Here is a 5,518-nt window from a genome sequence, read left to right on the forward strand (position 1 = left end):
CAAAAAAGAAGAAGAAGAAGAAGGAGGAGAAGAAGAAGAAGAAGAAGAAGAAGAAGAAGAAGAAGAAGAAGAAGAAGAAGAAGAAGAAGAAGAAGAAGAAGAAGAAGAAGAAGAAGAAGAAAGCCCAAAAAGTGGGAGCCACAGTCCTTCTTAGAAAATAATAACAATAAGTGTATAGCACCCTCTCAGCGTGGGGTACACCTAGACCTTAAATCATTAATAACTCAAGAACTAAGAAGATAGCCTTGTGGCAATTTTTGGTAGTTAAAAATCATTATGTTTAATCTTCACACACCAAAAAAACTTTGACTATTTCCATGTTACATTTTGTTTTACATATACTTTTTGATCTTTGTAAAATGTAAGATTTCAATGCATACTATCAAACCTTTAAAAAAATCAAGTACTGACAAAAATATATTCATATATATTTACACTAAAATGCTTTTAATTGTCTGTAAATGTATCTCCTTTTTTAAATAAAGTTGTAAGAAAAAAATTTTTAGCAGCTCCAATTTTAGCTTATCCAAGGACTACAAGAGTGTTTTCCTATTCTACTTAACCTAACTTTCTTGGAGCCTCCCAGAGGCTTGGGAATTCTTCAAGACTATCCTGTGTCCTGCTCTTCTGTAGAAGCAACTTGGCATTTGGACATACTCTTTATTATCCTCAGAACTGCTATGACAATAAGACTCACAATCTTTCTTTCCAAATTCTGCATATTATGTGTCAAATCTTTCACATACTAAAGTTATGAGTATTCTCCTGTACCAAAATTTCTGTTGTTTCTGGCAATGCTTTTAGGAAATAATTTTCTATTCACTATTCTAAATAATACATCTCTTCAGATCAGTTCACCTCTTGGATCGGAAAGCATATCTCATCTACCTTTCTCTCTCATATAGAAAGAATCATCTACCACTGCACAAGAACCAGACATGGAACAATAGACATGTCACATAACACCACATAGGTTTCTCTGCATCATCTCCCGAGCACTAATTCATTTTCCTGGCTTGTCCGGCCCATTGTTTAAGCTCCATTTTATATGCTGTGTTAGAAGCCATCAGATCCTAGCGTTCTCTACTTCATTTAGAACTTTATTCTTACAATTGTGGCCTGGGAGAACAATAAGAAAGATTCCCATCATCTGCATTTTCAACACAGAATATGGGAGGTTATGTGGAAGAAGATTGAGAAATAGCAACATGCTTCATTTCCTAGATGATGTGGACCTGGACCAGAATATATTGTCTTAGATATCAGACAGTTAGATACTGTCCTAGGTACAACCAGTTTAGAAGTTTCAGAGTAGTTTTCTTAAGATAGATCTTAAGGAAGGTAAAGTGCAAGTCTGTCATAATTACCAAATTCTCATTATTTATAGTTGCAATAGAATTCTATCAATAAAATGTCTTATTTGTTGAATGCAATTAGGACAATATACAGAAACTTTATTTATTATGTTTTATGAATGTCTCTAAGTGGTTACTGGTTAAGCTGCATCAATGAGCATGCTGTCCGTGGGTAGTTGATAGTGTAGTTCCTTCAGGCTCAAGAATTTAGCATGTCCCAGTACTACCTGAAGACCCAGCTAGCTATTCCACTCCTGGGCATACACCCCAAAGATGCTCCAACATATAACAAGAACACATGCTCTGAAATGTTTATAGCAGCCTTATCTTTAATAGCCAGAAGCTAGAAAGAACCCAGATGTCCTTCAACAGAGGAATGGATACACAAAGTGTGTTACATTTACACAATGAAGGACTACTCAGCTATCAGAAACAATGACTTCATGAAATTCATAGGCAAATGAATGGAATTAGAGAATATCCTCCTAAGTCAGGTAACCTAGTCACAAAGGAACACATATGGTATGTACTCATTGATAAACAGGTACTAGCTCCAGAATGCTCTGAATACCCAAGAAACAATTCACAGACCTTATGAAGCCCAAAGAGAAGGAAAGCCAAAATGTGGGTGCCCCGGTCCTTCTTAGAAGGGAGAAAAATCAATCATGGGAGGAAATACAAGGTCAAATAGAGGAACAGGAATTCAAGAAAAGATCATTCAGAGGCTGCTTCACCCAAGGACCCATCCCATATGCAGCCACCAAACCCAAGCACTATTGCTGATGCCAAGAAATACTTACTGGCAGGAACCAGATAAAGATGCCTTTTCAGGGGCTCTACCAGAGTCATACAGATGCAGCTGAGCGTGCTTGCAGATAACCAGTGGAATGAACACAGGGAACCCAATGAAGGTGCTAAAGAAAGGACTAAAGGAGCTGAAGGGTTTGCAACATCAATGGAAGAACATTATCAACCAACCAAACCCTCCCCAACTCCCACGGACTAAAACAGCAACCATTGAGCACACATTGAGAGACCTATGGCACTAGGTGCATATGTAGCTGAAGGTAGCCGTGTCTAGTATCAATGTGAGAAGAGGCCTTTGTTCCAGGGAGGTCACATTTTTCCAAGGCAATGGGGTGAAGAGGGTGATTAGGAGCGAGTGCACCTTAATGAAGACAAGTGGAGGGGGAAGGAGGATGGAGCAGGGTGAGGTAAGGGGATAACATTTCAAATGTAAATACAGAGAGTATCTAAAAAAACTTTTTAAATAAAAAAAAGGAAATTAGCATGTCCCAATGTCTAGTTAAATAGAAAGGTGAGCATATCTACTATCCCATTTCAAAGGTAGTCAGACACTTCACCCTCACTCGGGGAAGAGGCGGTCCTTTTGTTCTATTCTGGACTTCCAAAGACTATATGATTTGGTCAGATACAGTCTACTAATTCAGTTATTCGTATCATCCCCAAAACCCCTCCAGAAGCACTCAGAATAATATCGGACAATATCCACAGAGGTGCTTATAATCTCAGTCAAGTTAAGATATAAATTAACACAAGAGGAAGAGCTAGTCTCTGAAAGATGCACAAAGGAAAAAGCAACATGATGTGATTTTTTTTCATTAACAACTAACGGGATGTCTACATGTAGAAGGATGTGAATTGATCCATATTTATCACTCTGCACAAAACTCTAGTCCAAATGGATCAAAAACCTCAACATAAAACTAGGTACACTAAATTTAATAGAAGATAAAGTAGGGGATAGCTGTGAATTTATTGGTGCAGGAGACAACTTCCTAAACAGAACCTCCATTACTCAGGCACAAATATCAACAATTAATAAAAGGGACCTCATGCAACTGAAAAGCTTCTGTAAGGCCAAGGACACTTCAATAGAAGAAAATGGCATCTCACAGAATGAGAAACAAAACTTTCACTAACCCTCAGTTTAACAGCTAATATCCAAAATCTATAAAGAGCTCAAGAAGTTGGACTCCCACAACTCAAATAACCCAATTTAAAAATGGGATTCCTCAAAGAGGAATCTCTAATGGTCGAGAAACACTTAAAGAAATGTTTTCCATGCTTAGTCATCATGGTAATGCGAATCAGATGACAATGAGTTTCCACCTTACCCCATCTGAATGGCTAAGATCCAAAACTCAAGTGACAACCCATGCTGGGGAGGATGTGGAGTAAGGGGAACATGGTGGGAGTCCAGCATGATGCTTTCAGATGTCATTAGCAAGTCAGGTGAGTAATGTCAAATTTCACCAAATATGAGCACCGCATAAAAGTAAGCATTTCTTTGGTGTGGCGTTCTGCTCACTGTCTATATTCAAGGCTTACAAAGCCGTGACCGTCCGTAGGAAAACTACGGTTTCATGTGGGTTTGGTGAGTGAAGCCTGCAGCACTATTAGCAGTCAGAAGGCTGAGGCAGTAGGATTTCTCCGAGGTGAGGTCAGGCTGTGCTGAATAATGAGTTGCAGGACAGGGGGGATTATTTTATAGGAGAAGGAAAGAGCGGTGGGAAGATGGGAGGAAGGAGGAAAAATGACAGATTTAACCATTTATGTTAGGAGACAATTTTCTTGTTTTTCTTTTTCTTCCACTTAACTACAGCAGAGAGGTAAAATAAACATTAAAAAGGCTTTAGTAAAATGTAGACATTAATATGGCTATCGTGGTAGGATCAACTGAGCCTTAGGCTAGCCCTTGGAATCTTACTTTGGCAGTGGCTTTAGGCCAATCAATCTCACTTGCTTCCTGCTTAATGGGAAAGGCCACACTGGAAACAAGGAGCCTGAATAGAACCCAGGCCTAATACCTCATCCTTAACTCCTGTTTCGCCCTTCATGTCATGAAAATAAGCCATATTTACAAAGAAAACAGACTAGAACTGGCCCGCACATTTAATTCCACGCATGATAACTTTTCTGATTTTTATGTAGCATTTTGTTTTGGAAAATTGGCAAACAAAGTGCATGGAAACCTTTCAATGAGGAGTAAGTTCTGGCATTTATTTCTAGTGATGCAGCTTGGAAATGTGTCCTTTAATCCTGATTTTTTTCCTGATTGCTTATTCTTCTCTTTTCAAAATCATGAACAAGTAAGAATATTATTTGGGATATTAGCACTTAAATGCTCAGAAAACAATAGCCTTTTGTCCAAGAATTGTGATCAGATAAACTGACCAAATTTCACATAGTCTAAGGTAATCCACTTCAAAACTCATTAAATAAGCAGTTACTTTTCTCCTCCATTTTATTTTTCACAGAATTCATAACACTGGAGTCAGTCAACATTCATCTTAGGGAAAAACGAGCATTAACTCCAGATCCAGGGAATCTAACATCCTCACACAGGCATACATACATATAGGCAAAACACAGATAAACATCAATAGAAAACTACATTTTAAAAAATCAAAACCTGAAGAGTTAATCTGTAGAAAAGAAAGAAATGAAGGAAACAAATGGCCCTAGTTGTAGATTTTGAGAATTGTATGGCTCAAAATTTTCAAGAAAAAAAAAAGTTTTCCAATGATAGGAAATGGTGGATACAATCCATTTGATATGGTGGGTTTTGTGGGCCATGTAATACTGCTGAACAAGGCAGTTCCACCATCGTAACTGAAAACAGGACAGCCAATAGGCAAAGAGGAGAAACGGCTGAACCTTGTGTTAAATTTCTCATCCATTTACCTAACATTCTTGTTAGTCTTTTTACCCTTAACTTGACATGTAATAACGCTGCTAGTTTATCTTGTACCATCATTGATGACTAACAATTGTTGTAATCTAAATTTAGTAAGTTTATTACATAAACTTATAATTTGAAAAAAACTCGTGAAAACTTTAACTTTATTTTTAAAATCTTAGATCTTTTATTTATATGAAAGCTATAGATTCAAGGAATTTAGTGGTTTAGTTTTGACTAAATATGATAAAAAATTTTTTTCAATTATTTGCTGTCAAAATCAAACTTTCCTAACATGTTACAAATATAGGAAAATGTGGCATGAAAGGTTAGCATATGCTGCTGGATTTATCTAAATCTGTAAATAATCTTTAAATAATTAGATGTTGTCACTGGAAGTTTTATAACCAGTTATACTTTGTCATTATGTCATTGGCTTGCAGACCTTGAAAGGTCAGAA

This window comes from Micromys minutus (assembly GCF_963924665.1).
Source record: "Micromys minutus genome assembly, chromosome: 14".
Classification (NCBI taxonomy): Eukaryota; Metazoa; Chordata; class Mammalia; order Rodentia; family Muridae; genus Micromys; species Micromys minutus.